The following is a 12166-nucleotide window of genomic DNA, read 5'->3' as shown; positions in this document are numbered from 1 at the left end:
GGCATCGGGCTGGCAACTCAGCACTGTAAAAATCCACTGCCAATCATTAGCGGACCATATTTCCACTGTGGTGACCCCTAACCGGGAAAAGCCGAAAGACAATTATTTATTCCACATTATGAGAGGCAGTGTTCCACAGTTTGCCCATCCAGGTTATAAGAGGCAGTGTTCCACATTTTGGAAATGTAAGGTTGAGAATCATGCTACTTAGACTTGTAGTGCACTCACTTTCAGAGCTACTTTGCAATATGAATGTTAGCTTGTTAAAAAAGTGAATGTGCATATATACACAAGTGGCAGTATATGTTATATTGTCATTGCCCACTGAGTGTGAAGTGGAACAAATGGTACATGAAAAGCCAGGTCAATACCACCCAAAGATGATGTTAACTATGACCAAAGTCTTCCTCCAAAACCTTCAGAGCAATGTGGTTTTGGCTAGCCAACAGAGGAACCAAACAGCTTATACAGGTGAGAGGCATGGTGCTCAGGACAGGGAAGGCCAAAACAGAAAAAAAAAAACCAGCGTGTGTGTGTTTTTGAAAATGACATAGGTCACAGCTTTTTAAGGCTGCACTGAGTGAACTGTTAGGTCTACAAAAGGTTATGTTTTTTTGCAGACTGCTTACATTTTTATATTTTTGGATGCAGGTGCAGCATACATACACTTTTGAGTCAATCTGTGCTTCTGGAATTTTATTTATCTATCTGTCTGTGTGTCTTATTTATTTTATTTTGCTTTTGTTTACCAAGTTTGTCCACCTGGGTTTAGTCAAAAACCTCTTTTCAGTGGAGGGAGGCCCGGGGACAAAAGCCCTAACATATTATGCACATTTTTAAACAGACATTTGGAGGGTTACATTAATTAACTAAAGATAATGTGAAGGTATTACAGATGTACAGTTTGCAGTTTCTTGCATTATGAGTCACTCTTGGGTCATACCTTGTTGTGCAGGATGAAGACTGAGCTGGATGATTGCAGGAAGGGGGGAACAAAGCCCGATTGCCTTATATTAGGTGACTGTAGATGAAAAAAAGACAAAATCAGTTGCGTATGTGAAAAGGAAGGGGAGAGTTTAGTAGTAAATAGGCAGTATAGTAAAACTCTAAGGAAATAGGGAAAGCAAAAGCAGAGTTAAAGATAAACACAAGTAGTAAAATACTACAGTAAGTAACTAGCACCAGTTGGAGAGAGAGAGAGATACAGATGCTAGAGTGTCCGAGTTTCACTGCTAGTACTGAAATGCTAAAATGCAACATAAACTATATCATGTTACAGTTCAGGAGATGGCAAAAACAATTCAGAAAAAGTGTAAGGCACACCTAAGCATTTAACAGCGCAGTAGTCATAAGCAAGGCAGCAGACTACAGTTGTTTAAATGTAAAAAATAGCACGAGACAACTGTCATAAGCTAAAGCACAGCAGTTATAAGAGGCAGCAGACATCAATTGGTTTTGCAACTCCCTCTGGTTTTGTTGATTCTTAGGAGGTCAACAGTTATAATTTTGTAGTACGTCTAGTTATTAACTCCCTGCAAGTAAGGCTAACTAGGGCAGTTGCATATTTATTAAAGAGACTTCTAAGTAAGCTTAAGATGAGTGTAATTGCAGTCAGTAGAAGGAATTGCATTAAAGATGCCCTGATTTAAAAAGTCTCTCTCCTCTGCTGATTTCTTTCAGATTTCTCACACTTTTCATAGGTCACTAGTAGTTGTACGTTTATTAGATTGTATGTATAGGTGAGTCATCAGTAGGGATATTAGTAAGTATATATATTACCCTTTTTTGAGAAATTTCCTGCTACTTTGCTTCATATTTTAGTGGTTCCAGTAACCTTATGCACTTTATTGGGGTGTTTGTCCATGTTGGTCATATCCTGGCTCAAGGCAGTCTTGAGGGCTGTTGCTGATAGTTTACCAAGAAACTTTTAAATCTTTCATAATGACCAGCTCATTCTCAAATTACAAACACAAACACACATTTGACCCTTATTTATCCAGAAGTTCTTTTTGGTCCAGTGGCAGGGATGCCAGCACAGAATGCTGGAGGTCATGAGTTTGAGTCCAAAGTGAGAGCTAATACTTAACCATTTGAAATGTTGAGACCCACTACAGTGAGTCCTGAAATATGGAGACTGAATGGCCAAAGAATGGACTTACATATTATACATAAGTCAGAAATACCGTTTCTTTGAATATTGCATTCTCTCCAAGGTATGGCGATCTCGAAGTTGGAATATATAAGTTTGGGGGGATCTCCCTCCTCCACAGAAAGAAGGTTAAAGGAGAAGAGTGATTTTTGAGATTTGCTTTTGTGTTTTTCGTCTTTTTTGTTTTTGACTTGTGGGTGCTTGGCATTTCGAGTGCCAACATTTCAGTAGGAAGCCATGCTAATATCCTTTCAATCCTATGATTCTAACTCATTTCAACATTTTATCCAAACCCAGAAATGAGCTTAAGGTTTTTGTTGAGTTTTAGCTAGATACAGGCTGTGAAGTCACGTGTTCCTTCCTGTTCTCTGCATCTTGATAAAAGTAGCCTCCCTACTTGCGACTGCTGATGGTTAATAACCAAATGTTGCAGGAAGAATTATTTGAGCTATAAATATCACTACCCAACAGTGCTTATTCCTGTATATTTTTCACTGTAGGTAAAGTAACCAGCTGTAAGTTTCAGTTACGGCTAAGGTGTACAACTTTAGAGCCAATAGCCGTGCCTGGAATTCTGAAGTCTTAATAATCAGTTCTATTCGGTTCACTGTCCATAATGTGTAGTTTATCCCAAGTTTCAGGTTTGGGCAGACTATGCATTTTTAGATCTTGTAGCTGTGTCTGGTATTCTACAGTCTTAATATTGTTGGAATAAGCTGACTGTTGCTGGGAGTGGTTTTACTGTAGTACTCTGCATATGTGCTGGACCCAGGCTTACCTTCCTTTGACAGTCACAAGAATTGCATTGAAGATGGGAAAGATCTGGATGTCTGTATTATATAAACTTTACCCTAAGATGAATCTTTCATTAGTTTAAAGTTGTATGTTCATCTAATCCAGTGTTTATTTGCACACATCAATGCTCTGCCACCTTTAAAACTTCCCTGCATGCATCTCTCCTCTCCAAATGGACTTGGAACTGTTCCCTGCCTCCATCAGCTGTTACCTAATTCGTAGAGTCGTCCTACCCACTCTTATTTTCTCCTTCACTTATACTTCACTGTGAACGTATTCACACTTCTTCATACAGACTAATGTTTTGCTAAACTCCCCTCTCTGTCCTTACCTAATATGACTACTAAGCTCTACCTCAGTCCTTCTATTTCCTTACCTACTTTATAACCCCAGTAATGCTATTTTAATATAGCAGTACCTCACCTTCATCATCTTTTAACCTATTTATCTCTCATATAGTCTTTATGTGCTATGTACTTTACTTTTCTCCTTTAACTCACCTTTCACGTACCCAACGACACCTGCTAATTGTATATACACAGTTTACATGCCATGATGTATTATATTTACTTCTTGCATTTTCTCTGTGTTTGTAATGAATGCTTTGTCTTCTACCTCAAAGTGTGTCTTGAATCGTATTGTAATTGCACTGGATTAAGCTATTATCTCTCCCTTGTATTATATTTCTCTGTATTCCTTGTGTTTTTATAATGCATTTTTTGTGTTTTTGTACAATGTATTTTGTTTTACTAACTGTTTTGAATACTATGTACTAACTGCTTTTGTGGAACTTTTCTCTGCGGGCCTCCACTGAAAATGGGCTCTTCTTGGCCCAGTGGACTTTCCCAGTAAACAAATGCCAATAAATAAATAAATAAATATTAAATAAATACATGAACAGACATTAACTGATATGCATTAACAATTACACATTCATTTGCTGTTTAGATTACATTCATATGAATTAAAAGCAAATATAGTATTAAAGATACTTATGCATTAGCAGATGTTGAACCTTGTGCATTTGAAGAGTTGTATTTGTGGGTTAGTCAAACAGATAATACATTATGCCCTCTCACCACCCAAAGTGGCGGGCTGTGCCCCCCAACCCCCTTAACTATATATACTAACTCCAGGATTGCACTACAGTGAGGAAAAGGGCATATAACTTTTAGTTGCCTTACAGTACTCTACACAGTGCCATATATACTAACTGCAGTTCAGTGAATTGAGATTCAGTGAAATGAGTTTTCAATTATTTGTGTTTTCAGTGATGTGGTCAGGGTGAAATGAAATTCATTGAAATGAGATTCAATGAAACAAAGCAGACCCATATATATATATATATATATATATATATATATATATATATATATATATATATATACAGATATATATATGTGTGTGTGTGTGTGTGTGTATGTATATATATATATATATATATATATATATATATATATATATATATATATATGTGTATGTGTGTGTGTGTGTGTGTGTGTGTGTGTGTGTGTGTGTGTGTATATCGGCCTACTGTACTTCATCGAAGAAGCACTTCTTCAAAAAAGAACAGCAGACTCACCCTTATGCAAAAGTCCACTTAATCAAAAGTGCACTTTCGCGAAGAACGTTTCAACAAACCGTTAAGGAACACCAAAACAATGTTTTTGTATACATATATATTTATATATATATATATATATATATATATATATATATATATATATATATATATTTCATCAATGAACCTGCTTAGTGTATATATATATATATATATATATATATATATATATATATATATATATATATATATATTTATTTATATCTTTAGGGAGATATGGGGGGCATAGACCCTCACATTGGGTATGGGTGGTGTATCCCCCCACCTTGTTTGTTTTATATTGTATTTTACCAAAAACTTCAAAACAATACATTTTAAACAATAGACATGCACTTACATTACAGGCACACATAGCAAGCTCGTTCATGCATAATTACAAGGGCCATATTTTTCAGTGTGTTTGTGCATACTTTGTTGGCATGGCAGATGGATTTAGAAAACCCAGTGCACTTGTGTTTGACAATAATATTGCTGAGAAATGGAAAGTGTTTGAGCAAGAGTATGACATTCTCATACAGGCTGCATTTTCTGATAAATATGACCATACAAAAGCATTTATTCTGCTTAATTTAGCTTGTTCAGAAGCATTGAAAGGGAATGTTGATTTGTGTATGCACCTGCTGTCTTTGCAGGAGAGGGGGAACCATCATATTGTTGTACCGTCTGAGTCAAGGGAGGACCCTGAGTGCTTAAAACATAAATTTATAGAAATGTGTAACCCCCAGACATACATTACAATGTAACGGCACTTATTTTATACAAGCGATCAAAAGCCTGGTGAAACTTTTGCAGAATATATAACGGACATGAGAAATAAGGCTAAAACATGCAAATTTGGTATAAATAAAATAAACGATGTAGCCAAGGAGGAAACCTGAGAAGAGTAAAGTCATGAACATTAAAAGGACAAGGCTTGAACAGCAGTTAAAATAAGTCCATAAACAGCACGTTCGATATAAAAAATCCAATGAGCGTTTATTAGATACACAAGACAGGTAAGCACTTTCGCCAACAGGCTTCCTCAGACCATTAACAAAAATTAAACCATTACTCCCCCTTTTATATGATTACTAATTAATTATGCAAATAATCAGTGACATCATTTCCTATACTTAAAAATAGAATTAAAACTAATGAAAACATATAATCATATTAAAGACTAAATGAAACATTAAATCATCACTATTAAAAAGTATCAAGAATTTTTAAAACTAAGAAAGAATAAACTTTTATATAAAAAAACACGTTTCAATTTTATCTCACAACTAATCTCCTGTTTTTTAGAACAGGTTTTAAAGAAATATTATCATTCAGACCTGGGCTGACGTGCCTTAAGTTTAATAATCCATTTTATTTCTGTTCTTTCGGTGTAGTTTCTAACATCACCTCACCTCATACTGGGGGTATTCACCTGGAGAACCATAAACTTAAATGTATGCAAAGTATCTGTTTCAAGAACATGTTTAGGCAAAGCATTGGTACTAGACCTAATACGTATTTGATATAGATGTTCCCTTACCCTGTCCCTAAGCCTTCTGTTGGTTTTACCAACATAGAAGGCAGGACAGCGGGTACATAGAGCAAGGTAAACAACATGTTCGGTATTGCAATTAGCCACCACATCAAAAACGTGACAATATGAAGTGACTGGGTGAACAGACATACTTTGGTTACAGATATGAGTACAAAAATTACAATTATTGCAGGGAGATGTACCTTTATTGTAGGAACCACTGCTATGAGCTTCTATGGTTCTTGGATAGCACAAAATTCTGTATAAGTTCTTCTTATTCTTAAATAAAAATTGAGGATTTTCACCTACAACCTCTTTAATTTGTGAGTCGACAGTTAAAATCCCCCAGTGTTTATAAATGATCTCTTTAACATTATCAAAATCATGTGTAAAAAACAATGGGAGTTTCTGAGCAAAATTAGTATGACTAACTGCTTGCTTTGAATCTAGTCTACTAGAATATATACTGCTACCCATGTCAGAGAAATATGGGCAAGCTATATCATTCCTGTAATGTTCAATGCCTTGGAATCCATTAGATATCTCATCGGCCTTATATGACCTGGCTAACAATCTGCTTTTTAAGTCCATCAATTCATTTTCATATCCCTTTTGTGTAGGACTTAGTTTAAGTGCTGTTCAAGGCTTGTCCTTTTGATGTTCATGACTTTAGTCTGCTCAGGTTTGCTCCTTGGCTACATCGCTTATTTTATTTATACTTTTGTATGTGACTGGCTTAGGAGCATTTATTTCCTGGTGGTTTGCGTCACCGTTATTTTTTATATATTTACATGCAAATTTGGTGATTTGAGGGAAAAATGTTTGCTAGAGCATGTGCTTGTGAAAAGCTTGATTTGCCAAAGTGTGCAAAGCTTGTTGCTTATGGAGGTGAAGAAATTCAAACTGAAGGCTCAGTAGTGTATTTATGTTACTCTGCTGGGAGAAGTTATGACTTGTTATTTTATGTGCTCAAGAGGCACATCCAGTCATTACTAGGGCTCAGAGACAGTTTAAAATGGGACTGCTTTCATTTAATAAGGAAGTCCATCAAGTTAGCTTCAATGACCGCTACACTAATTTCGTCCAATATATTTTTTCTACCTATGCTGATCTTTTCGAAGACAAACTAGGCAGGCTTCCAGTTGTGTACTCCATGAAGTTAGACCCAAATGTCAGTCCAGTTATTAGGCCAGCCTGGAAAGTTCCAGTAGCTATGCAGAACAGAGTCATAGTTGAGCTAGATAAAATGGTGCAGTAAGGTGTAATTTGTCCAGTAGACGAACCAACTGAATGGGTATCATCCACGGTGGTAGCTCATAAGAAAAGCTCAGATGACATCAGAATATGTGGATCTACGAGAGTTGATCAAAGCACTAAAAATACCTCATCATCCAATGCGTACAGTCGAACAAGTCACTGCCCTTATGCCAACTGCCACTGTTTTTTCTGTCTTAGATGCAAAGAGTTCATTTTGGCAAATTTTGCTTGACAAGAAATTCTCATTGCTAACTACATTCAGTACTCTGTTTGGCAGGTACAGATATCTGAGAATGCTATTTGCGATAAATTCTGCAAGTGAAGTCTTTCAACGTGCAATGAAGCAAATTTTTCTTTCTGGTTATCCTTGTGCTATTATAGTAGACGACATACTAGTAGGAGGTAATGGTGAAGCTGAGCATGACAGAAACCTCAGAAAAGTTTTGGAAAGAGCACGTCAAGTGAATCTTAAGCTCAATCCACAGAAATGCAAATTCAGGCTATGAGACATTACTTATGTTGGTCATTTATTTATAAGTTCAGGCTTATGACCAGACCCTTCCAAGCAAACAGCCATTCTCGAGATCCCAGCTCCAGACAATGTTCAAACCCTGCAGCATTTTCTTGGCATGGTTAGCTATCTAGGCAAGTTCATTCCAGACTTGAGTCAAATATCAGCACCACTCAGAGAGCTGACACATAAAGTTGTATCCTGGTCTTGGTTAGAACATTACCAAAGAGCATTTGATGTCCTGAAACAGAGAATTGCCAATCCACCAACTCTCAGATACTATAATGTTCACAAACCAGTTACTCTTTCATGTGATGCTTCAAGATTTGGTTTAGGTGCAGTCATTCTACAAGGTGGCCAACTTGTTGCCTATGCATCGAGAACTCTTACCCAAACTGAAATGCAGTATGTTCAGATCGAGAAAGAACTTTTGTCAATTGTGTTTGCATGTTCAAAGTTCCATGATTATGTTTATGGTAGACCTACCCAGATCGAAAAAGACCACCAACCTCTAGTCACTATTTTGAGAAAGCCTATGCGCACAGCTCCAGCCAGATTGCAACGTATGATGTTGAGATTGGAAAAGTATAATATCACTCTTGTCTACAAGAAAGGCAAACTTCTTTATCTTACTGATACATTGTCCAGATCACTCAGAAACACCACTGAGAATGAGAACCTTAATTTTAAAGTCATGGGAGTGAAAATTTTTTCTTTCACACGTCTTGATGAGATGAGAGATCACACAGCCACAGATCCAGTTTTATAGAGGCTCAACCACTTTATTCAACAAGGATGGCCATCAAAGCAATCTAGTTTACCTCAAGAAATGCAACCTTATTTTCCATACAGAGATGAGATTTTGTCTGACAATGGTACCATTATGAAAGGTCCGAAAGTAATTGTTCCAAAGTCCTTGCAACAAGAGTACATTACTTTCTTGCATCGTGGTCACCCAGGAGCAGACTCTACCAAAAGAAGAGCAAGACGTCTAGTATTTTGGTTTCTATGTCATAAGATATTGAGAGAGTGCTATCATCATGTTCCATGTGTAATAGTACTAAGCCACAACAACAGAAAGAACCACTTCAGCTAAACCAGATTCCTGAACTACCTTGGTCAACAGTAGCCAGTGGAATGGTCAACATTACTTGGTGTTAATAGACGCTTATTCAAATTGGTTTGATATTGACCTACTTCCTAATCTAGCATCCATTACTGTCATCACTAAGATGAAGTGTCATTTTGCAGGCCATGGTAGTCCGCAGAAGGTTATTTCTGATAATGACACACAGTTTACAAGCCAATAGTTCAAAAGATTTGCCAAAGAGTGGGACTTTACACATGACATGAGAAGCCCAGAGTATCTGCAGTTCAATGTGCAAAATAGTTACTAGAGAAGTCAAAATGAGACAGTAGTGATGTTTTCCTGAATCTCTTGAATCTCAGAAATATTCCTCGTGATAAACATCTTGGTTCACCTGCCCAGAGACTTCTATCAACACAAACCAGAACCACATTACCAATCAGTAGTCAATTGTTGGTTCCATGTGTCAAGAAGAACAGGTCAGTGAAAACCAATCTGTTGAAGAAGCATTAAACCCAGAAGTCATATTACAGCAAGACCAGCAACCCACTCAATCCATTACGAGAAAGAGAAGTGGTAAGGATGCAAACGTCAAAAGGTTATGATTGGATTGGACTCGTGAAGAATATCTGCTCAGAGCTGAGATCGTGCATTGTGGAATCCCAAGGAGTAGAGTTTAGATGGAATAGAAAACATTTGATGCAGGTGTCTGGGCCTATACCACAGCACATAGCCTGTGAGAAAGACTCTCTATCGCAGAGCGAGTTGTCTGGTGTTCCAGTTCCAGTTCCAGAGGAAGTTCCAGAGAATATTCCCATTCCTGTGATGAATCCAGAAGTTCCTGATACGAAATGTGCACTGAAGACTGTCTCTGTTGCTAAACCCAGTCCAGATTGTTATGTTACAGGATCAGGTCGCATCTCCAGACCATGTTATAGATACATGGCAACCTGGACATGAACATTGTGTTTGTTTCTAATGTCTGTAGTGATGCATGTCTAACTCCAATGTTACTTACAACTAAGGGCAATTTTTGTAAGAGGGAGGATGTAGATCAATGTGTGTGTATGTATCTTTAAAAGTTATCTGAGGGCTTGTACAAGTGTATAAATACGGAGCATGTGTGAGCCTGACTGCCATTTTGTAGTAAGCAGTTGTGATGCAAGCATGCATGTCTGTGTAGTCAGTCAGTTTGTTTATATTTTATGATGTGTTTCTATGTAATAAAGCAGCAAAATGAACTACCCAGCCTGTCATCTTCTATGTTAGAGAAGGGCAAGAGAAGACACAACTATAGTTATACATTTTCCACATTTCTTGCCTTCTCATCTGGTCCTTCACCTTATATTCTTTCTTTTGTTTTTTTGGCACATTTAGTTGTTGCCTGATTTTTATCTACTTCTGGTTTGACTTCCATTCCTGCTTGACGCCGATATGTTTCTGCTATACTAAGTGGAGAAGTCATCTTAGATTTATTCTCCTTATGTTTCAAAACTTTCACTACATTCAGGTCTTATGAGGTCAGCAGATATGTGTGAAGTCCCATGATTGCAGATCTATACATGTAATCAATTTCAAGGAGGCCCATCCCTCCTTCAGAACAGGGAATATATAATCTTGGTATGCACTGATTTTTATAAATCATTTGGTGAGCATAAAACACCCTTCTTGTTTTCCTGTCTAATTTATCCAACATGTTTTGGGGCCAGTCAGTCACTCCAAAACTGTAAGTTAGGACGGGAACAGCAAACTGGTTTATAGTTTGAATTTTGTTCCTAGATGTCAATGTTGTTTTCAGGATTAATTTACGTTTTCTAAAGTGTTCCTTACTAAGTTTCATTCACATTTGTGCATGCTTTATTGTTGATCTTTCATCAGTTCCCAAATATTTATACACTCCCTCTTGCTCAAGTTCTTTTATATCACATTCTTGTCACACACTAATGTTTTCTTGGTGCTGCAGTTTTCCTACTTTAAAGGTTGCTTTTGCAGATTTATTAAGACCAAATGACATTTTGATTATCATCTGAAGAAGTGTTGACAACTTGCAGTTGTGCTTTCAGTTCCTCATCTGATGAGCTATACAGTTTTAAATCATCGACAAAGAGAAGATAAGAAGTCTTTACATTTTGTTGTTTTCTAGGAGCCAAATTGTAGACATGACTTAAGCTGTTAAATAGACAGCTTAACGGGTTAAGGCAAGGCAGAATAGCAGTGGTGACAGAGTCAACCTGGAGTATCCCTCTTTGACTTTTTATCCCTAGAATAATAATTTGTCCTTTATCATGGCTTATATGGCTTAATTGCAAAGTAGTCTGTCACTATTTCATGGTCACTGTAATGTAGTTGACCAGTGTAGGGTGTAGCTTATACATTTTTAAGCACTCTTTTATCTATGAATGTGGGATACTATGAAATGCTTTTTTATAGTCAATCCATGCCATACTTAGATTCTTCCCCGTTTTACAGTTCTTGACTATGACTTTATTTAACAACAAATGATCTTTTGTTCCATATGACTTTCTTTTATTGCCCTTTTGTTTTATTTATTTTATTTTATTTTATTTATTTTACATTTGTTGACCGGGCTAGTCTAGCTGGATCAATGTCCATTTTCAGTGGAGGCCCGGGGAGAAAAGCTCCAAAGATTAAAGCAAGATAATAAACATAAACAATAAACACTTATTACAAAGGCAATGAGCAAAAATACAGAGATTTTAGTACAGGTAATACAAATCTAAAAAGAAGACAAATAAAACAACTAAGTAATAAGGAAGGCATTAACTACTTTCAGTACAAAATATGGTAGACTGGAAGTATTACGAAGTTCAATATGTAATACATAATTGTTAAAGATAAAACAAAAAAATTTAAAACAAAAAATTTTTTATTTATTTATTTATTTATTTTTTTTATTTTTTTATTTTTTTATTTTTTTTATTTTTTTTTTAATCTGTATGAGAACAGTAGTAACTATAGAGGCATTAAGTAATTTGTAGTCAGAGAGAATATTATAGTGGTGAATAAAGAATTATGATAGGAGATAGATGAAAGTAGGTTAGTCAGGATTGGTACAAGAGCAAAGCCAGAACTTGTTCAGATGTAATATAAGTTGTTTCTTAAAGAGTGGAAGAGTGGCTAGAGAGGAGATGTGTGAGGGAAGGTTATTCCATATTTTGCCAACTGAGTTGGAGAATAGGCAGTTCCCTGCAGAATTTGTAGTTCTAGTAGTG

Source organism: Protopterus annectens, chromosome 7.part0 (genome assembly GCF_019279795.1).
Source record: "Protopterus annectens isolate FY-2018-M chromosome 7.part0, PAN1.0, whole genome shotgun sequence".
Classification (NCBI taxonomy): domain Eukaryota; kingdom Metazoa; phylum Chordata; order Ceratodontiformes; family Protopteridae; genus Protopterus; species Protopterus annectens.
This window is presented reverse-complemented; position numbering follows the sequence as displayed.